The 23,970-nt window shown below is 39.2% G+C and overlaps 1 long non-coding RNA gene across 1 annotated transcript in view; it reads left to right on the forward strand.

The window, feature by feature from the left end:
* LOC126951437 (uncharacterized) overlaps window positions 1-23,970 on the forward strand; it is an 85,310-nt gene that overhangs the window by 43,311 nt on the left and 18,029 nt on the right. The window lies entirely within an intron of this gene.

The following is a 23,970-nucleotide window of genomic DNA, read 5'->3' on the forward strand; positions in this document are numbered from 1 at the left end:
TGTGGGGATATGTGGCCTATAAAGCCATGGGAACAAAAGCAATCACTAAGCAAGTGAGTGAATACATAGAAAAAAAGGGATCCAAAGGCTAAGCCTAGTGAGACGTCAATCTTTGGAGGTTGAGAAGATGAGGGGGAAGGAGCAACAGAGACTGACAGGGAAAGACCAGTACAATTGAAGCAGAACTAGTGTGGTGCCCTGGGAGCCAGATTTAGAAACACTTTATAAAGTGTTTAGAAAGTTTAGAAATACTCTAAAAAGTGTTTCAAGAATTGTGTCAATCTCTTCTTTAGCTCCTGTAATTTTTTGGCTTTATCTCAGATGGACAGATTATTGGCAAGAGCAAAAAAAAAAATGTTTTTCTGTTTCAATACCAAGACTAGTTTAAGAGGTAGGCTTTTCTTTTGTATTTTCTGACAGATACTGCCTTTCCTTTGTGTGATTAGTTTTTTCAAGATGCCACATAGACATGTTTCCCCTTCCCACATACAATGCAGCCGCATCATATGCACATGTGACTCACGTGATTCCAACTCTATGCACTTGAGAAAAAGAACATGACAATGTCGTAGGTGATACCACCTGCCACTCAATGCATATGCCCAAGAATAGAGAAATAGATGAGAACCTGATGTTCTTCTGGGGTTATGCCCACAAAGCAATACTTTCTGAACCTATGGATGGATTGTGAGATTTTTAAAGATATTTTAATTGTACATAACATTTGCCTTATATGCTGAATCTAGTCTTATGTTAGATATTATTCCACCCTACCTAAGCTGGAATGTGGTGCAAGCTGCCCAGTTTTAAGTTTGTCCACACAAAGGATGTGTGGGATGTTCTTAACTCTGGTCCACTTGGGTCCTGGCAGGTCACTCTCATATCTGTTTCCTCATTATCCAGCACTTGGGCATCTTCTGGGATCTGTATGACTGAGGTGGGGTTTTCTTCCTCCAACCCTCAATTTCCTTGCCACATTAGATTTCGTGAGCTTTCTCTTGGTCCTTTACATATTCAGAACATCTATGTTGGTGGCTACTGTTTCATACACAAAACTATTTTATCAGAGTTCTGTCTTCTTCCTCAACAACAGTGTTTGTATTGAAATGACCACTTAGTCCAAGACAGTACTGTTAGTGGATCTTTTTGATTAGTTAGTTTGTTGTATTTTTATTTTTATTTTTTTGAAAACTGACATCAAACAGCTCTAGTTATTTCTAGTTTTAGCAGCAAAACAAATAATGCTTTTTGGGGAAAAAATACGTAGCCATTTAAATATGCGATATGAGGTGAGCACACCATGATCTTCTTGTGAACATAGCAAGTTGCTGAGGCACAATTTTCCCAGGTGGATAAAGGTGGGCACTGCCCCTCTCCTCTGCATCTATTTGTAGCAACAGATTTCTATTAAGGGCCAAATAGCCATCTAGAAGGAAAGAAATGAAAGCTTTGAGGTTCTGGGTTATTAGAGGATATCTGATATCATGGCATTGTTCTGGATGAGGCCAACAGATGAGACAAGGGGCTCCCAGGCGAGTTGGATTTAGGCTTAACGCCAGGGTCTTATTGTTGGTAGGGTGAGCTCTTTCTGGCAAAGTGGGTTCTGTAACCTCCCCCATCCCCCAAACCAGTGTCCAGGCACCATGATAAGCCCTGGAGAAAATGTCTGTGTCTGAGTATAAAGTGATAGAATTGTATCTTGGAATTTGGGCTGGGTGTGGTGTGAAGCACCCATAGATGAGAATAAACCTGAGTGGAAAAGCAGTTTCTTCCTCACCCTGGATTCAGAAGTAAGGCCAGGTGCTCTTCAGCACCTTGGGGCTTGCAGCCTTGCCCTAGAATATTCGCCTGCTGACCACACCAGGCAGTGGCAAAGGCAGTAGAGAAAGCACTCCCTCAGGGGAAGTGGCCAGACTTCCCAGTTTCCTCCTCTGCAAAGGGTTATTAATCACTACGGGTCCCCTTCCACTTAGAATGCATTTGAAGCACCTGCAGAGGGAGAGCCTTCTCGCGATCAGTGGAACAAAGGCTTTGAGTCAATAGGATTTGGACACCAGAAGAAAGGAGACATTATTTTGCACCACATGCTGGTGAAGTGGGTCTTATCTTCACTGGAATTTTTTTGTAAAATTTGGAGACTGCCCATCAAGAAAGCTTCCTTGTGAACCCAAAGGTAGTGATATTTTCCTTAACAATGAGGGGGTAGAACTTATGGGAAGCAGAATGCAATTAAAACTCATATCCGATATTCTACTGCTCAACTGATGTCTTATTAAAAATGTGTGCTTGTGGCCAAGGAAGTAGGAGGTGCGCTCTCAGCTGTCAGGCAGAGAAGAGAGAGCCGTGCCCTGGATCCATGTTTAAAGGCCTGCACACTCAGATCCCCAGTCCATGAGGAGGGAGCCGTTTACATCCTCTTCCCACATGACAATCAAAATCACACCACAGACTTCATTTTTCTCACTTCTCCTACACAAGGGCTCATGGTTGGGCATAAGATAATGAGGACAGGCTCTGTCACCCACAGTGTGGCAAGATAAGATGTAGCATAGTCAGAAGAAATTATTTTAGGGCCCCCTCCCCCAGAATTTTCACTGGTGACTCAATTCATCCTCTATGTGGCTAAATGGGTGATATCAGATATAGGATCCTCAGATGCCCTGAGTTTTAATTCTGGCTCTACCACTGACTTCATTTCTGTAATAGGTATACTATCAAATGTCTCCATGCCTCTGTCTCCTTGAAGGGAAAACTCACTTCACCAAATTATAAGGAACGCCAAATTATTGTGAAGTCCTCTGTCAAGTCTAGTTGAGATTTGTATCATTCTTCAACCTGTCCAGCATCAGCCCCTCTGGTGTTTTATGAACTGTGGCTCTCCATCAGTTAAGAATTACCAAGACATAATTGCAGGAATGTTTTAAAATATTACTCATTTTTAGTAGCATTTCAGTAGCATTTATAATTACGGCTGCTAAATCTTTCTTGGCATTCATTGTGTTAAACCTCGACGGCTCTACCAAGTAATGGGTTTTGGAGTTGGCCAGTAAAACTCATCCAATATCTCATAAGTTCTCACTGTACTTAATTCTGTCCTCAGGAAGACAGAATGATTAATCTTGAAGACATCAATTGTATGTTTCACATAGGAACTGAAAAATGCTTAGTGACAATGAAGATAATAGAAAATCTAAGTCACAAAAGAATGAACAGTGGGCTAATGGCATTCAACTACAGGAGAAGAAGAAGGAGAGAACAAGAAGAGGAGGAGGAGAAAAAGGAGGGGAAAGAGGAGGAGGGGGAGGAGGGAAGGGGGAGGGAGAGAAAGAACTAAGGAACACACAGGAACTAAACAGTTACTCTGTGGACCAACAGTAAACTCAAAGGTCGAATACAGAATATTTTCCTTCTCCTTGTGCCTCTATTTGCTTATCTGGTAAACAGGGATAATAGCTCAAATCACCTGCACTTAGCAGAGATTTATATCTTTGCAGAATTTATAACTATTGTTAGTATTCACTCACTAACTACAATGCTGTAAGTGCTCATTAGGCGTGTATATATATACATAGCTTTCCAGAAAAATAAAATGCCTTCATTTCTTCCTAAATGATTCAACCTATAGAATACATCTTTTTTTGGGTTATATTTTGTTTGTCTACAGTGAAGTTAGAAATGTTTATGAATTGCAGTAATGTCAGAATTTTTAAAAACAGAAACCTCTTTATGTAGTATTTACATATAGGATTATTAACTCCAATAAATTCATGAAGAATTGGTAGATAAAGATTTATGAGTTAAATATTAAAATTCCATGCAGTCACTAAATATTCCCAAAGAAATGAAAATATCTGGGAAGTATATAACCATGTTTTTTGGCCTTTTTTTGAATATAAAAGAGGTGGTTTAAATGACCATTAAATTACATTCCCAGAGAGTTTGTGTACAAATCAAATGATAACAGATTATACATTGACTGGTGCAAATTGCTTCCTAAAGCGAATATTAATATAGGGTCACAATTCTTGAACCATAACCCATGTGGGCCATACTTTGGGATTTGTTGTACTTTTTTGAATGGTAATGTGAGCACAAACTCTGTATTGTGTAACACCCCCATCGGGAGTTGGGGGAAGCATTCAAACACATTAAATTTTCTTCAGTAAAATGTGAAAATATTCACATTAAGTGAGATAAACACTATTAAATTATTTCACATAATTTGATTACTTAAATCAAATAATTTTTTAAAAAGTTTGCAGACTTGTATTTTCTTTCTCAGATTTGTGGATGATTGTGCACCTGTATTCTTTAAAGTGTTTGGGATGCTCTGCAGTCACCTGTAGGGAAGTCTTTGAAAATGTAATGGACACCTGTGGGAGGATATAATATCAAATATAAATAATAGCTGTGGGCTCGCATTTTCAGGAATTCACCAAATATGTAAGTCAATGATATTTTTGTCTTGGTTCCCAGGTTTGAAAGTAATTAAATTTCCAATACTACCTAGGTAGTGTAGTAGGTAAGGAGAAAAGAAAGTTGAGGATGGTACTTCAGACACAGGGACAAGGAATCCACAACAGAGAGTGAAAAGAACCTGCCAGAAAGATGGGGGGATAAATCACCTAAGTATGCATCAGTCTGAGCAAATAATCTTTTTTTTTGGTAATATAAGAAATTCCATAATGGCCAGGTTTACAAAGATATGACACATGCTGAGAACTCAAGCATCCATCCAAACTGACGATGTTTGGTAGTCCAGTCTGCAGCAGGGCCAGCTGCAGAGCTCATGCCTCAGCCCTTGGAAAGGACTCTGTGCTGAGAAGGACCCACTTTTGGTTTAATGCTCTGTGGTCACTGACTTTATGTTCATAATCATAGCTAAAGAAGGGCCCTCACATTTGCATTTTGCACTGGGCCCTGCAAATTATGTAGTGGGTTGTGTCCACAGGCAAGTCTGTGTGTGCTAGAAGTGAGAAGACAACCTGCTGCCTAAGCATGGGAGGAGCTCACTGACCACATGGCCAGGGAGGCCTTCACTGTGGCTCCTCTCAGGTCTGCTCCAGGCATATGAACACTTGCAGAGAGAGGAATGATGTGAAACCAGCTCAGTTGTCTCATAGAACTGATATTTACAGGTTTTTTTTTGATAAACATAGAAGTTGACCCTCCCTGGTCTTAAAACTTGAAACTTACATTTGTCTTATCGGAGTTTCCTCCTCAGGAAACTGACCCTAAAGTAAGGGTACTGAAACTCACCAGATCACTGCATCCAGGCCTCTTATTTTCTATGATTGCTCTCTTGCCCTTCTCTAACTCCTGTTTTCCTGCCTTGCCCATCATATAAAGCCCACCAATTTTTGTCAGTCAAGGAGATGGATTTGACACTTTTCTGCTGCAGCACCCAATTAAAGCCTTTTTCCCTGGCAATACTTGTTGTCTCAGTGATTGGCTTTTTGTGTGTGGGCATCAGGACCTAGACTGAACCCCAGGTTTTTCAGTAACAGATGCACAATGCACTTTCTCTCCTTAAGAGGAGGAAGAATTTCCTTCACATAACCTCCCTCTAAACAACAGCATTGGGCAGAATGCACAGTTCCCTTTGACAGGAGTAGTGATGAGGATCTTTGCCACAGCCGTAACCTTCTGCTTATGTAGCATAAGGTGGGAAGTCTGAAGGCATCATCTCCTCAAAGTTAACCTAAGCAGAAAGTAATAAGTCTTCACATTTGTTTTGCATTCTGCAATGTACAAAGGAGGTTTACAACCATTATTAGATTTTATTGATTCACTCATGAAACACACACATGCAAACATACATACACCCACCTACACACACCCACACATACATACACATCCCCCACATATGCACACAATTTTATTCTGCAGCAAGCACAAGCCACACAACTGGATCCTCTCCCATTATAATAAGGGAACCTTTCATCATCTCTTTCTTACTTGTCACTGTCTGTTTTCCTCTTTTCTCTCATGGGTGACTCATGGACACTATTGTCCCCCAGGTCTCCACTCCCTTCCCTTCACTTCTTACCCCAGGCCAACTCTGTCACTGCCATCCCACTGACAAAGTTCTCCAGCACTCATTAGTGCTCTAAGGAAAACTTGGCCTCTTACTCCTCAAGGCCAAAGTTCTGCCACAGAGATCCCTGATTTCCAGAGCACATCTTCCCTAAAACCTAAGTTGAGTGTGACACTGACTACTAGCCCTTCATTCAGGGCAGGCTCTCCCTCTTTGGTTTATAGAACACAGTTCCTTTCCTGGCTTCCTCTTATGCCCCTGACACTCCCCTTCAGTCTCCTTTGGAGATTCTTCTTTCTCCCACAGTGATTGGGGCTCCCCTAGGATTTCCTCTTTGACCTTTTTTCACTCTTTGCATTCTTTCTAGGAAATCAGTTCAATACTTCCCTGTGATTTCAAAGGTCATTTATCCAAATATAGATCTGAAGATCTGTATTTGTTCTGACTAGCCATGTGATGTGGGACACGAGATGTAATCTGTTAAGCCTCAGTTTTCACATCCATCAAATGGGCAAAATAATCATCCCTACCTGATACAGTTATCACAAAGCTTCCCTTATTTATTCACCGAAAGTTTTGAATACTTCATATATGCCATTCAGGGATAACAAGACATATTAAAAATCCTCGTCATTGTAGCACTTCTATTAATGGTGTGGGGCAGACACTGAACTAATGAGCCAATGAATTATTTAATACATAACAGTGATAGGAGCTATGAAGAATAAAGCAGGGCAAGAATGAATGACCTGATAAATGCAAAGCAATTAGCACAGAAGCTGACATAAATTAAATGCTCAGTAAATCCTATCATAGTCCTCCCCATCACCTGCTGTGAGGGTCTTTAGTCTGTTTCTAGCCTAGATGTCTCTCTTAATGTCCATAGAAACTCAAGTTTAGTACATCTAAAGCTATTTTTTTATTCCCCACTTTGATCAATAGCACCAAAGTCTCAGTTGACCATCAGTTTTACCACCCTAATATCCATTTTTGATCTGCTTCTCCCCTCCAACCCTGTTACCCTGACCTGATTCAGGTCTTCAACTTTTTTGACCGGATCTACTGTGAGAATTATCTGTGTTCCCCTTCTTTAGACTGTTCTGCACTCAATCCTCCACCCAACTGCTGGGATGGCATATTGGTCCCCTGCTTAAAAGTATACAATGACTTGCTATCATCCTCCATGGGCGTAGCTCAAGTTTTTTAGCCCAACCCCACTACTCCCCACCCCTCCCATTTTGACCCTCTAGACTAGGACACTGAAGCGTATGAAGCTCTTCCTGCTCATTCAGCTGTTTTGTCTCTTCACCTGTGTCCCTCCGCAACACACTGCCTTTCACCCTTTTCTCTCCCTGCAACGCCTTCCACATACCTTTTGACCTGGCTAACTATTGCTCACCACCCAAGACTCAGGGCCAACATCACCTCCTTTAAGCATTTCTCTGGTTTCCCCCTTACCCCTACCTTATTCCAACTGTTACTGAGTTGTGTATCTCCCATAAGTGTCCCACATACTCTGCTCAAATCTCTGTCTCTTTCACTAAAATCACCAAGTTTCTTTGGATTTTACTTTTGTGTCTGTTTTTACCAGATTCTTATAGAAAGAAAGGATGAGTTTTACTTGTTTTCTTTGGGTTCTTTCAGGAGGACTCCCACCCTCATTTTTCCCACAGGCTGTGTGCTCATGTGTCCTCCACAGCCGATAACTGTCTATCGTGAATTTGCCAAAGTCCGGATTTGTCAGTCTTAAAAAATACCATGTGGGAAATACCAAACAGCCAATCTAAGTTGGAATGTATGAAAAACTTGCCTCTAACCCTTCAAGGCCATAGTTCAGCCATGGAGATACCCAATTTACATGATTAAACAGACCACTTAGCATCTCATGTTATGGCATCTGCATTTGTATTTATAATGCCTTTACATTTTTATCCAAGAATCATGGAGTAATTTTTGCATTACTTTTATGTAACTAGAGGGCCCAGTGTGAATTTTTAAAATCAAGAGAAATCTCCAGTACAGGAAACTACCAGAATCCAGAATGTTAATACCTGCACTAAATCATTAAAATCCCTTTCCACTGGGCACCTACAGCAGCCTAAGCAACTAGAACAAGGCTTAGCATCTAGAATAAAAAATGAATTATCTCTTCCCTTTTCCTTTCCAGCAATGTCTTCTCTCTTAAGTTCAGTCCTCACTCTAATGACCATTAGGAAACTCACATTCTATTATGTTGAAAACTGAACAAGTTCCCACCTCACCACCACCCATCCTTTTCTTTCTTCTGAATTCACATCTTGGTTAATGCACCAGAATTTACACAGGGGCCCCAAGTCAAAATCTTGTCAAAGAACTTTAACTCTTTTCTGTCCCTCCCTCCACAAATTTCATCAGCACCCATGCTCTGCCATTTTGCCTTCCTTAATTGTAGTGTCTGGCTGATGAATGTCAACAAGGCTTTGTTGAATGCCTGTTCTTAAAAATTTGCACTCTCAGTTTCATTGCCGTGGCCTTTAATCTCTCACCTAAACTGCTGAAATAATTTTCCTATCCTGGAACTCTCATTTCTCCAATATCCTGTCAAATTGATTCCTCACTTCAAGCCCATTCAGTCTTCAAAGTCTTCAATATCCTATCATCACCTGCAGAGTAAATGGAAATCCAGTAGCATCGGAAAGAGTGTAGGGAACATCATCCCAAAATATGGTTCCTTGTTATAAAGATTATTTTAGTTAAAGACCCTTAGAAAGCAACAGACTGTAACAGCCCAACAGGTTCTTTTTGCCCACTGCCCAGAAAAGTCAATGCACTGAGAGCAGCAGGTTTTGCAGCAAATAAGGAGTTTAATAATTGCAAGTCCAGCTAAGCAAAAGGACAGGAGACATTTCTCAAGTCTGCCTCCTAGGAAACTCAGAGGCTAGGGTTTTAAAGATTATTTGGCAGGTAGAGGGCTAGCGAATTAATGCTGCTGATAAGACAAGATGAAATAATATAAGTATCTAAATTGTCTTTGCGCTAAGTCAGTTTGTGGATGAAAGTTCCTGGGTGGGAGTCCGTTTCTTGGTCTGACTCACAGGTCTGACTAGAATCATTTGGTTGCCATAATGCAAAAGTTTGAAAAATATCTCAAAGACCAGTCTTAGGTTTTGACAATACTGGTGTTACTGGAAAGGGGTCCTGATCCAGACACCAAGAGAGGATCTTGGATCTCATGCAAGGAAGAATTCAGGGTGAGTCCATAAAGTTAATGCAAGTATATTAAGAAAGTAAAGGAATACAAGAATGGTTACTCCATTGGCAGAGCAGCTGCTTGGGTTGCTCGATCAAGATTACTTATTATCACTTCTCAATTATATGACAAACAAGGGTGAATTATTCACGAGTTTTCTGTGACCGAGGTAGGCAATTCCTAGAACTGCGGCTTCCTCCCCATTTTAGACCATATTTGGTAACTTTCTGATGTTGCCATGGCTTTTGTAGACTGTCATGGCACTGGTAGGAGTGTCTTTTAGCATGCTAATGCATTATAGTTATCATACAATGAGCAGTGAGGATGACCAGAGGTCACTCTTGTCTTCTCCAAATTCTGGAGGGATTTGGTAGAGAGAAACAAGTGTACTCCAAATTTTGTTCACAGGAGTATACTTTACTCGATTGTTACAAGCTGTAAATAGCTCAAAAGAAAAGTTTCCTTGACTTTGAAAAACAAAACAAAAGATCATCAAATAAAGTGTTTTTTCTTTTCTTTTTTTTGAAAAAAAAAAAAAAAACCAGCAAAAAAAGTCAAAAGCAAAACAGGATTTTGAGTTAAAGACCCTTAGTTTTAAGCAAAAAAAATCAAAAACATTACTTCAGTCTTCTATTAGTTCAGTTCATGCAGTTAACTCCTGTTCTGCTTGGTATTCATGAACATTCCAGCTCTCCATGAGAGTCCTGAAAGTTTTTTTCCTCTATTCTAATGTACAATCTACAAAGTTATTAGAAACCTGTATTCAACAGCACCTGTCAAAGCCCTATAGCTGATTATAAGTGACCTTTTGAAGAGGATTAAAACAAAACTACAATTTTCTGCGGATGACAAAAGTTTTAGGACAGCTACTATTAAAGCCATAATTGACTAGCAATTTTGATTACTTCCATGGAATACAGCAATTTTAACATAACAATTACAACTATTAATAACATACAGTAAGTCATATCATGATCATAAGAATTTCCCATAATTTTGGAACACATACCATACCACTAACATATTTACACAAATAAAGCCCAAAGAAAGCCAAATACCATTTCATATTTGACAATGTTTCCGGTATGATTTTTATACCAAATAAGCTAATTTGGACTTTAGGGGACCTGATATCTGAAAGATTAATCATATCAGAAAAAGTCATAATTTATCATTTGACTTTGGAAAGTTTGTCAAATATCAAATCCCAGATAAGTCACTAATTTAGCCAAAATGATAAATCAAAAATTTTAAAAAGGCAAAAACTTCTCCTCATTAAGAGGGGAGACTTAGCTTTCCAAACAATGTGTCTCTTTTCCTTCCCTTATTTTTCCTACAGTTTATTCAAAAGGGAAGACAAAAATCTTTCATTTTAAAAAATATTATGTGAAAATCTTGTTCAAGAGAGAAAGTCAATCTTACCCTTGCATTAGTGCACTATTGATGTCGAACCTAATTCTTAATAAAATCTTATAGATAAATCTATCCAATATTAATCAGTATGACCATAAGGTAAGATTGTTATAAACCTTTTATAACCCTTTACAACTTGCTGTTGTTGTTAAAGAGTAGAGCAATGTTCTAAGAAAACTCTGTTGTGCTTTTATTCCAATGTTCAGTTTATGGAATGACTGAATAATACCCATTTAACTTCAGCCAATATAGTCACACACAATTAATTTTTCATAAATCTTAAACAACTTATTCAAAGCTTTAGATTTTTCCTATCTCACTTAAAACAATCCTTTAACCCTCTAAACTTAGGCAAGAAATCCACATTCCCATGCCTGCTTTTGGTAAAATTGCATTCTACTTTCCTTACATGCCTGTGTCTAGAACTGTTTCTTCAGTAGTCTCAAATACATGTTACACTGTTAACTCTTAGCAACTTTTATTTTTGGTGAAAAACCTAGATAGTAAGCTATTTTAATTATGTACCGGGGTGGAGCCTAGGGCACCAGACAGAAGTGCAGATAAAGTCTGACTCTTTCCAGCATAACTAGAAGGTATAGCTAACCCCACATGTCCTCAGGCCTTAACGAGCTGTTAAGCAGTCAAGTTGAACTGTTTTCAAAAGCTAAAGAAGGTCAAAAGGTTATGATTGTAAAGCATATAGCAAACCTAATATCTGACTTGAATAATTTAGACCAAATGTCTTAATTTTGAAGATATTTTTATTTTACCAATAATCCTTAAAACTGTCCTTATTTCCCAAAGCTTACCAAAGGCATGTGAACTAAAAGGCATTAGTTTTATTTTTCTGACAAATATTTTATTTAAGCACTTATGATTATTATTTTCATTTTTGAGATGGAGTCTCACTCTGTTGCCCAGGCTAGAGTTTACTGGTGCAGTCTTGGCTCACTGCAACTTCTGTCTCTTCAGCTCAGGTGATTTTCCTGCCTCAGACTCCTGAGTAGATGAAATTACAGGTATAGGTTAATTTTGTATTTTTAGTAAAGATGGGGATTCATCATATTGGCCAGGTTGGTCTTGAACTCCTGACCTCAGATGATCCACCTGCCTCAGCCTCCCAAAGTGTTGGGATTATAGGCATAAGCCACCACACCTTGCCTAAGCACTTATTATTTTTAAGCCAATTAATTGGAGATTTTTCATATATGAACATCACATACACAACACACATAAATACAAAAACAGACAGAAGAAGATTCAATAGTTCTAAGATTTTTCATTTGCCAGTTTCTTAATTGGATTATTGGCTTCAGGATGGAGCTTTTGAAGGAACAAGGCTAGGAAAGCATGCAGTTTCTACAGCCCAATAAGCAGGCACAACTGGAAGACAAAACAGATTCCAAAAGTTAATGGTCCAATTTTTATATCAGATCCTAGATCCCCAAAAGAGAAATGCTACAGAAAAAAACAGTGCCATGATTTTACCATGCATTTCATTGCAAAATAACCTGAAGCCTATTCTGTGATTAGCTGATCCCCCATGAGAGTCTTATCTCTCAGTGAGAGGGTGGGAATATCTCCATACCTTCCAAGTGGCCAAGAGCATGTTTCTCTGATCCAAACTTGCAAAAAGCCACGTATTTCCCCATAATTGCCATTAGGTATCCCCCAAAGTATATTTCCTACATAGTTATTACACACCAAAGCTCTTTCATAATGCGAATTTCTGATATCCCCAAAAGTCAAAAACATCAGACAATGCATGCAAAACAGAACAGAGCCTTAGATTTAGAGAGAGATGTATTCACTTTTAATTCTTGAGGTTTCATGAGGAAAACAGATGTTTTTCCCAAAACAGGGTCTATGCCACCTCCTCTGTTTTTTCCAAGGAGTTACAGGTTGTTAGAGCTTGAATAGCTGCTTTTAATTAAGCTGACTTTTAACCATAGTGCTCTTAAAAAAAAAAAAGTTCTTTTAAATTTCTTATTACTCAACTTTAGCCAGGCCAAAAGGCCAATATTTCTGGCTTTTAAATTTTACCAGAAGTAACCACTCAGGTGCTCAGAGAAAGAAAAATTCAAGATGGTTTATGGATGAGAAGAGAATTAACAGGTGGTGAAGGTCACATATATAGCAACCAGAAAGGACTCATTCCCTAAGTCAGGAACTGAACCCTGAACCCAGGCCACCACAGTGAAAAGACAAAGCCTTAGCTACTGAGCTACAGCCATCAGACAGTTTCCATTGCCCTTCCCAGAAGGAGTCTAGAGCAGTCAATTTTGAGCTTGCAAAGGCTTTTAGTTGCTCAAGATAATTTTTAGGATTATCACATGAGCCCCCAAATTTCTGTCCTCCAGGTGGCAGAGACCAAGAGAAGGTACTGCCACACGGTTAAAAGGTCAAACTTTCAAGGACATTCTTCAACATGTGGTCTCTGGGCAAGATGGTCACCCTGAGTAGCAGAAAACATAACAAAGGCAAAGAAGAGGAAGGGAAAAAAGCATTCTCAGAGAGACCAGAGAAAGATCCACCCATTGCAGCAACACTGTAAGGTTCAGGTGGCCGCTCATAGGGGATCTTTTCCAGCAGTCTCATCAGTTCTCAGGTTTTCCCTTTTGGGAAGGCAAAAGCTCCCCATGCCCTATGTTCCTGTACATGCCTAATCCTATCACTCATAGTCATCAGCAAGGAGTACAAGACAGATTAATCCAAAGACAATACTAGTTAACATGCCATAGTGCCAAATCCTTTCTTAGCTGAGAGGGATTTTACTGAGGGGGCCTCTAATCCCCTAAATTTTAGAAGGGAGTCTAATCTTCCTAAGTTGGGCCGCAAACCCAAGTTTGGTCAAATATCCTTGCCTTTTATTGAAAGGGGCCTTTAACTCTCTTCGTTTTAGGAGAGACTCTAACTCTCATAAGTTGGGCCTCTAACCCAATCCCATCCTCTACCCAAGTAAATGCACCCCACTTACCCAAAGCTGGCCAATATGGGCATTCAGACAATTTTCTTTTGGGTCAGGGGTCTCTTCAGTATCATCCTTTTATGGTCACCAGAAAGATGTTACTGGAAAGGGGTTCCAATCCAGACCCTAAGTGAGGGTTCTTTGATCTCACACAAGAAAGAATTCTGGGTGAGTTCATAAAGTGAAAGCAAGTTTATTAAGAATGGCTACTCCATAAGTAGAGCAGCAGCTTGGGCTGCTTGACCAAAGATACTTATTTTTACTTTTATATTATATGCCAAACAAGGGGGGGATTATTCATGAGCTTCCCCAGAAAAGGATGGGCAAGTCCCAGAACTGAGAGCTCCATTTTAGACCATAAAGGGTAACTGTTTGATGTTGCCTTGGCATCTGTAAACTGTCATGACGCTGGTGAGAATGTCTTTTAGCATGCTAATACATTATAAATAGCATGCAATGACCAATGAGGATGACCAGAGGTCACTCTCATTGCCATCTTGGTTTTGGTGGGTTTTGGCCAGCTTCTTTACTACAACCTGTTTTATCAGCAAGATGTTTATGACCTATATATTGTACTGACCTCCTATCTCATCCTGTGACTTAGAATATCTCACCTCCTGGGAATGCAGCCCAGTAGGTCTCAGCCTTGTTTTACCCAGCCCCTGTTCAAGGTGGAGTTGCTCTGGTTCAAACATCTTTGACAGTGATGTCATCTAGAGAAGCAATTGGGGAAGTTACAAATCTTGTGATCTCCAACTGCATGGCTATTAAACAGTAAGAGATTCTAGGAACAATGACTGGTTATCTTTAAACTACACCTACATCTTGGCAGAATTCAGGCCACTCCCAAATCCTAAATTTGTGAACTTTCATTAGTCTTACAAGGACAGTTTTGGTTCCCATTAAGGAGAGGGTTTGTTTTGGGAAGGGACTGTTATCATCTATGTTTTAAAGTTAACAAAGGTAGTGAGCTTGTGAGGTTGGAAACAAGATGGAGTTAGCTATGTCATATTTCATCGGAGGTCATATATATATATATATATATATATATTTTTTTTTTTTACAAAGGTGGTTTCAAGAATTTTCCCCTACCTACATGAAGACCCAAGGTGCCCTTCAAGGAAAATAATAATTTTTCTTTCTCCTCCCTGTTATCTCATTTGGCCAAGAATGTAACCACCCCTGAACAGTCCCTTTCACAAGATAATGTCTGGCTGTCAGGCTCATTTGTTTTCCAAAGCGAACTATTTACAAGTTGATATTCATTCTCCGATCCATTTATTCTCCCTAGTAATCATTTATTGCCCCTCAATAGGATTACCTATATTTCCCAACCTCCTAAATTAGCCTCAGTGGAATATTGGGTAATCATTCTGTGATTTTCCCCTCCGCAGACTAATACATTCATATGCCTTTCCCCTTATTAATCTGCCTTTTATCAGATGATTTTTAAGCAAACTTTCAACAGGCAAAAGGGAAGCTCAAACACATCATCTGTTAAGTTTTGTTCTCTGACCGTTGAGTACCTTTCCATCCTCGTCTCCTCTTACGCCCCCATACAGAGTCTCTATTACAGCCAACTACGGCTTTCTCTGAACTCTAGGGTTCTCCAGGTATCCTTACCTTCCCACTTGCTGCTTTTTCTTCCTTGTATGCCCCACCCCTAGCTGTGTGCCCTGCCTGAAGAGCTCCTATTCTTTTCTCAAAACTTTGTTCAAACATTTTGTGGGATTATTATGACATTCTTTTCCCTTCTATGTACTCTTTCATCTCCAGTCTCTCAACAGAAGGCATTTATGGTGTTGTCAGAGGATTTTTCTCTAACTCTATTAGTAATATTCTTACAGGAAAGGGGTCCTGATCCAGACCCCAAGAGAGGGTTCTTGGGTCTCACACAAGAAAGAATTCAGGGCGAGTCTGCAGTGCAAAGTAAAAGCAAGTTTATTAAGAAAGTAAAGTGGTGAAAGGACAGCTACTCCATAGACAGAGTAGGATGTTCCCTAAAGTAAGAGGAGGAAGGCATCCACCCTAAATACAATGCTTGCATATATGGGGAGATGTGCTCTGCCTCAAGGGTTTGTGATAAAGGATTACTTGTCTTAATTATTATATTTTGCAAGAATTGATATTATTATCTTTAAAGCAAAATTAGGGATGCCTTTGTTGTCCAGATATCAGAATATCTGGACACTCTCAAGTCTGGGTCTGTTTAGTAAACATTATTAATTTGTTCCCTTAACTGTAAACATCTAGAGACCAGGAATGCCTAACTTTCAGAGAATGCAGCCCAGCAAGTCTCAACTTCATTTCTCTAGCTCTCACTCAAAATGAAGTCACTGTGTTTCAGCAACCTCTGGCAATCTCACTATCTTACACTTGCTTATGTATTTGCTGCAGCTACTAGACTAGGAGCTCCTAGCAGCCAGAGCTAGTAAATCCCCCATTTTCTATTGTAAGTATTGATGCCAGTACCTGACACATAGTCAGCACTTGATAAATATTTTCCAATAAATAACCAAATGGTAAGAGCAAAGCAAAGCATCCAGTCATCTAATATCCCAGAAACATTTTTTTCTTTTTTGAAAGATGTAGTTTAGAAGATAGTGAGAAGTTATAGTTGCTTATTGCTGAAATGATCAGGAGTTTATAAAGATGCCCATAGAATTTATGCCTTATACAATGCAAGGCAGTGACATTGATTACCAGGTAATAACCTCAAAAAGAGAGATTCTCAAGAGCTCTTTTGAGAGCTGATAGAACTGCCAAAGTTAAGAAAAGATTAACTACAGAGAACATAAAGAAGGTCTCTAGGGGGCTAAGGACAGAGAAGTTATTTGGCGTAAACTATGAAGGGCTCCTTTCATTGGAGGGCACTGGTGAGAAAATGAAACACTGGCAATGAGAATAAGAGCAATAAAGACGCAGTAGGGGGAAAAAGGCACCAGGAAAAGAAAACAAGTTAGTTGTGACGCTAGAAGAGATATAAATAATCATGTGAATGGGCAATTATCATCCTAAGATTTGCTTCTTCAAAAATATTTTTAAAACAATGAGACAGGCAGTAATGAGATTTTTAAGTGGAATCAGGAATTTCCAGTCACATATTTAATTCTTTGATCGAGATAAAGGAAATTAGCTGAGATGTGAACATCACATTTGTCTAAATACTTTATTCTCATGGGGAAAGCCAGGCTGAATTGAGAAGAAAGGACACACAAGACTTGTTAAAGGAAAGGGGTCCCAATCCAGACCCCAACAGAGGGTTCTTGGATCTTGCACAAAAAGGAATTCAGGGTGAGTCCACAGTGCAAAGTGAAAGCAAGTTTATTAAGAAAGTAAAGGAATGAAAGAATGGCTACTCCATAGGCAGAGCAGCCCCAAGGGCTGATGGTTGCCTATTTTTATGGTTATTTCTTGATGATGTGCTAAACAAGGGGTAGATTATTCAGGCCTCCCCTTTTTAGATAATATAGGGCAAATTCCTGACATTGCCATGGTATTTGTAAACTGTCATGGAGCTAGTGGGGATGTAGCAGTGTGGATAACCAGTGGTCACTCTCATCACCATTTTGGTTTTCGTGGGTTTTGGCCAGCTCCTTTGCTGCAAACTGTTTTATCAGCAAGGTCTTTATAACCTGTATTTTGTGCTGATCTCCTATCTCTTCCTGTGACTTAGAATGCCTTAACTGTCTGGGAATGCAGCCTTGTAGATTTCAGCCTCATTTTACCCAGCTCCTGTTTAAGATGGATTTGTTCTGGTTCACATGCTCTCACATTTACTCCCTCCCTTTTATAAGAGAACCCTTAATCCTAAGGGTTGCAGAGAGGCAAAGAACCATCTTCTGTAACTTCTTCAGGCTGAATAGAGGCAATGATATTCCTGCCTAACTATGAGTGTCTCTTGCATTCAGGGAAGAGATGAGTTCAATGAGAAAGCATCAGTATGGTAAGGTCCATTCATAACTCTTCAGTTTTGACAACAGGTGATATCTGAAAGATTAATAAGTGTTTAATTTAAGAAAACATTCAGTAGGCTTGTCCTGTCTTGCTACAAAAGGAACTGGTTAGTTGACAGGAATAAACAGCATTAGCCTCAATTGCAGAAACAAACTTAAAAACAACTAATGAGACTAGAATTTAACAACAAGTGTAGCATAGTTCTTGAAACACAGTATTTTTCTCTCCAGTTTCCCATTTTTACTAAAGACAAATCATGGTAAGATTGATTTGCTTTATTATATTTGGCCTGGTTATTTGTATAAAGTGTAGCAAGAATAATTATTTTCACAAAGGATATTTTTAAATGGGCTTTGATGGAACTCTGTTTTATAGAAGGAATCTTACATAAGACTTTTTAAAACCAAGCTCAGCCATGGATTTTTGCCCTCAAATAACCATGAGTTCTGTAAATTCCTTTCCCCTTGTGGTCTCAAGATAACCTGGGGCTCCTGGACCTGTCAGAAAGTCACATTCTTTACTTACCACAGCTCAGAAATCCTGTACAGGGACTGTTGCAGACAAGGTCTGAGGCCAATTCTCCAAGGGGCTTTTATTGGCTTTAAAAGTCAAGTTGGATTCCTTAAAGGAAAACACACCATTTACATTAAAGCCTTGGTAAAATAACCAATTTCTCCAGTTGTGTCCTGTTACAAAAGAAAACAGATTCTTATTGCACTTATGCAAATAACTATATTGCCACAAATTAAGAATACTCAAAAATAGTTTCTAAATTTTGTAGGAATCAGGTAGAGACGAACAAATATGCTCCAAATTTTGTTCACAGAAGTATACTTTCCTCAACTGCTAAAAGCTGTAAATAGCTCAAAAGAAAAGTTTCCTTGACTCTGAGAAACAAAATAAAGGATTAGCAGCATTTTAAGCAAAGTTAAAAAGATTACTTCAGTTTTTGATTGGCTCAGTTAATTCAGTTAACTCCTGTTTGGTATTCATGACCATTCTATTTGGTATTCATGAACATTCCAGCTCTTCATGAGAGTTCTGAAAGTTGTTTCTTCTATTCTAATGTTACAATTTCCAAAGTTATTAGAAACCTGCATTTAAAAACACCTGCTAGAGTTCTATAGTTGATTATAAACCACCTTCTAAAGAGAATTAAAACAAGGCAACAATTGTCTGTGGATGATAAAAAGTTTTAGGACAGTCACTATTAAAGTCACAATTGATAAGGAAATTTGGTTACTTCTGTGGTGCACAAAATTTTACATAACAATTATAATTATTAATAGCATACACTAAGTCATTAGAATCATAGAAGTTTCCTACAACTTTAAAATATATACCAATAACACATTTATGCAAATATAGCCCATAGAAAGCAAAACACCATTTTACATTTGATAATGCTTCCTGTATGACCTTTATACCAAATAAGCCTAATTTCACTTTTACATTAATGTACTATTAATGTTAAACACAATTTTTAATAAAATCTTATGGACGTATTTACCCAATATTAATGTTTAACCATAAGGTAAGATTCTTATAAAACTTTTATAACCATTTACATTTTTGTGTGTGTAAAAAAGCAGATCAGTGCTCTAAGAAACACCTATTGTGCTTTTTTTTTTTTTTTTTTTTTTTTGAGACAGAGTCTTGCTCTGTTCCCCGGCTGGAGTGCAGTGGCGCGATCTCGGCTCACAGCAAGCTCCGCCTCCCGGGTTCCCGCCATTCTCCTGCCTCAGCCTCCCGAGTAGCTGGGACTACAGGCGCCCGTCACCGCGCCCGGCTAATTTTTTGTATTTTTTGTAGAGATGGGGTTTCACCGTGGTCTCGATCTCCTGACCTTGTGATCCGCCCGCCTCGGCCTCCCAAAGTTCTGGGATTACAGGCGTGAGCCACCGCGCCTGGTTTTTTTTTTTTTTTTTTTTTTTTTGAGATGGAGTCTCACTCTGTTTCCCCAGGCTGAAGTGCAGTGGTGCAATCTCAGCTTACTGCAGCCTCCACCTCCCAGGTTCAAGTGATTCTCCTGTCTCAGCCTCCTGAGTAGCTGGGACTACAGGCTCACACCACCACACCCAGCTAATTTTTGTATTTTTTAGTAGAGATGGGGTTTCACCATATTGGTCAGGCTGGCCTTGAACTCCTGACCTTAGATGATCCACCCACCTCAGCCTCCCAAAGTGCTGGGATTACAGGCATGAGCCACTGTGCCTGGCCCTATTGTGCTTTTATTCTAATGTTTAATTCACAGACAAAATGAATAATAACCCTTTAACTTTAGCCAATATGTTCACACACAGAATCTCTTACAATTAATTTTTGTAAACCTTCCACAACTTGTTTAAACCTTTAGATATTTTTTCTTACTTAAAACAATCCTTTAACACTTTAGGCAGAAAAAAGTCCACATTTCCATGACTTCTGATAATCTTTCACCAAAAACACATTTTACTTTCTTTACATGCCTTCCATGTAAAATTGTGTTTTTAGCAGTATCACTTACATATTATAATGATAACCCTTAGCAACTTTTATTTTTGATAAAAACCTTGGTAAGTTTGAGATTTTAATTGTGTACTAGGTGTGGAGCCTAGCCTAGGACACACCAGGCAGAAGTGCAGATAAGAGCTGAGTCTCCAGCATAGCTAGGAAACTCCACATGTCCCTAGGCCTTACCTAGCTGTAAAGCAGTCAAGTTGTTCAGTAAGAGTCATAGTGGCTTTTTATGAAGCATTTAGGAGGCCTAACAATCTTTGAATTGTATAACATTTCTTGCATAAATTCCCTTTCACAAATTCTTTCATGACTTACACAGACCATCTGAGACATTCTTGGACTTTCTGACTTGCTCTAAGCATCTCTCATTTTAAACAACCAGTCATTTTACTTCAGGACAAGAATTTACCATACAAGATCCTTTCTTATATAAAATCTCTTTTTTTATAATCTTCTTGGATAGCTAGGGGGCATGGCTAACTCCACATGTCCCCAGGCCTTATCTAGAATCCAATGGCTTTAAAGTAGATAAACTTTTTTAAAAGTTAAAGAGGCAGTTTATGACCTTAAAGCATTTAGTAAACTTAATATCTGATCCACATAATTTAGTCTAAATGCTTTTATCAATACTTTTTGAAGTTATTTTTATTTCCCAAAGATTACTAAAGTTATATGAACTAAAAGGCATTACAGTTTTTATTTTGCTTTCAAGATATTTCAGTGTGTATTTTTGTTTAAGCCAATTAATTAGAGCTCTTTTATAGAAACATTACACACACCACATGTATAGCTACACAGAAAAAAGAAGATTACTACAGTAATTGCAAGATTTTTTATTTTTCAGTTTTTAAGTTTCTTAATTGGATTACTGGCTTTAGGGTAGAGCCCTTGGAAAAACAGGGCCAAGGGAAGAGTCCCTGGTGCCTCCTGTTTTTCCCAAGGAGCCCAGGCTCTAAGATCTTGAATATCTGCTTTTAATTAAACTGATTTTAACCATAGCACTCTTGAATAAAGTTCTTTTAGAATTTCTTGTGCCAAACAGCCAATATTTCTGGCTTTTGAACTTTACCAAAGGTAACCTCCCACGTGCTTAGAGAAAGGAAAATTTAAGATAGTCCAAAGAGGAGAAGAGAGACAAGGTCATGCATATATTAAACCAGAAATAAGTTTAACTTAATTTCTGGGTGGGGAATCGAATGCAGACCACCACTGTGAAAGTGCAAAACTTTAGCTACTGAACTACAGTACAGGGCAGTCTCCATTTTCTTTCCTAGAAGGAGTCTAGAGTAGTTAATTTTGAGCTTGCAAAGGTTTTTAACTATTTAATATGATTTTTAGATTTAACTATGACTTGAACCCTAAAATTCCTCTTCCCTAGAAGGCAGGGTTAAAAGGTCAAGCTCCCAAGGACATTAAACAAGGTAGAGACTTCATCCAGTTTTTTTGTTTGTTTCAGGGACCTGCAGCCAAGTTTGTTACTGACCAGCTTGCTAGGTCATCTTGAAAAGTGGGCTTATAGGTGTTCTAAGCCTGTGTTTTATCCTAAAGTACCCCTTGACACAGAAAAACAAATTCATAGCACAAAACACACCAGCTTAAGACTAGCCTTAGAATTCTTTTTCCCATTAATCCAAACTTTTACAGAGGTGATAAACAGTGATTTTTATTTATTTATTTATTTTTTGTTTACCATTCATTCAACCACACACAGAGAGAAACCAGAAACTTGACTGGTAAGAAATTTTACCCTTTTGCTGGCATGCCTGTGTGGCCCTAGTGATCCAGCTTGAGAAACCATCACCCTGGGGGCCAAGCCACATCATAAAGGAAATTTTTTTTTTCATTATGGTCAGAGCAAAATATGTGTAATAAAACATAGACATTATCCACTCTGCTTAGCACTCAATAAACTGGCAAGCCTTAAATTTGCCCCCAGATGGGCCCTGTTACCTTTAATCCAACCTTTGACTTCTAGTTTCAACACATGGCCTCTGAGCAAGATGGTTGCCCTGGGTAACAGAAAATACAGGAAAGGAAAAATAGAGAAGGAAAGTACTTCCTGTGGCGGGGTGGGGAAGGTGAAGAGCTTAGGGAGGCCAGAGAAAAGACACATTCATTGAAGCTGACAATGAAAAGTTCAGGCAGCTGCTTGTCAGTAACAAAGGGATCTTTTCCTGCAGTCCCATCAGCTCTCAAGTTTCCCCTTTTAGGGAGGAAAAAGCTCCCCATGTCCCACAATCCTTTACATGCCTAACCCTGTCACCCACAGCCATCAGCAAAGAGTGTAAGGAAGATTAATCCAAAGAGAATAGTAGTTAATCCCCCATAGTGCCAAACCTGTTCTTAGCCAAGGGGAATTTTACCCAAGAGGGGCCTCTAATCTCCTAAATCTTAGAAGGGACTCTAACCCTTCCAAGTTGGCTTCTAACCCAAGGTAGGTCAAGCGTCCTTGCCTTTTATTAAGAGGAACCTCTAACCCACTCTGTCTTAGGACAGAACTCTAACTCCCCTAATTTGGGCCTCTAACCCAATCCCATTCTTTACATAGGTACCCCACCACTTATCCAAAGTCATCCAGTCAGTGCTGTAGACTATTTCTTTTGGGTCAGGAGGTCTCCTCAGTATTGTCCCTTTTGTGTTCACGAGAAAGACGTTATTGGACCCCACCACTTACCCAAAGTTAGCCTTTGGGTCAGGGTTTTCCACAGTATAGTCCCTTCTATGGTCACCAGAAAGATGTTACAGGAAAAGGGTCCTGATCCAGACCCCAAGAGAGAGTTCTTGGATCCTGCACAAGAAAGAATTCAGGGCAAGTCCACAGTGCAAAGTGAAAGCAAGTTTATTAAAAAGTAAAGGAATGAAAGAATGGCTACTCCATAGACAGAGTAGCCTCAAGGGCTGATAGTTGCCCATTTTTATGGTTGTTTCTTCATGATATGCTAAACAATGGGTTAATTATTTATGTCTCCCCTTTTTAAACCATATAGAGTGAATTACTGACATTGCCATGGCATTTGTACTCTGTCATGGCACTGGTAGGAGTGTAGCAGTGAGAATGACCGGAGATCACTCTCATCACCATTTTGGTTTTAGTGGGTTTTGGCAAGCTCCTTTACTACAACCTGTTTTATCAGCAAGGTCTTTATGACCTGTATTTTGTGCTGACCTCCCATCTCATCCTGTGACTTAGAATGCCTTAACCATCTGGGAATGCAGCCTCATAGGTTTCAGCCCATTTTACCCAGCTCCTGTTTAAGATGGAGTTGCTCTGCTTCACGCACCTCTAGCAGACTGATCTTGACAAGTCACAGATCTCTAGATGAAATTTCCTAATATGCAGCCAGTAGACTTCCTAGTTTTTAAGTATATCGGTAAGAGGGTATTGTACTGGACATCCAACTAGCTACACTTTCAATATACACAAACAGCCCTTTCCCAGAACACCGACCTTCTTCCAGAAGATCTGCTTAGGAACCTACTCACGGGCCCTCTGAATGTGGGTTCAGGGAGCCAGAACCCACATTCTCCTTTGACAATTTTTTTTTAGTCCATTTTGCAGGAAATGGAGTTGTCCTGCCTTGAAGAACCACTGTGACCCATTCAAACCCTGATCTGCTGCAGCACTGTGTTTGAAAAACTGTTAACACCAGAAGCCAGGATCTCTTCTTTTCCTTACCCTCACAATATACTGAGCAATTACTACAAGACCAACAGTGGCATCTCAAAGGTAGCAGGAAATTGTATCAGACTGGGCAGGACAAATTATATTCAAGAATGATACTGAGTCATAATGACAGAAGAAAAGACAACAGAAAATAGGCTAGTAGATTTTTCAGATTCTCCAGTTACCTCTCCAGGAGGTACTTA

This window comes from Macaca thibetana, chromosome 3, assembly GCF_024542745.1.
Source record: "Macaca thibetana thibetana isolate TM-01 chromosome 3, ASM2454274v1, whole genome shotgun sequence".
NCBI classification, from domain to species: domain Eukaryota; kingdom Metazoa; phylum Chordata; class Mammalia; order Primates; family Cercopithecidae; genus Macaca; species Macaca thibetana.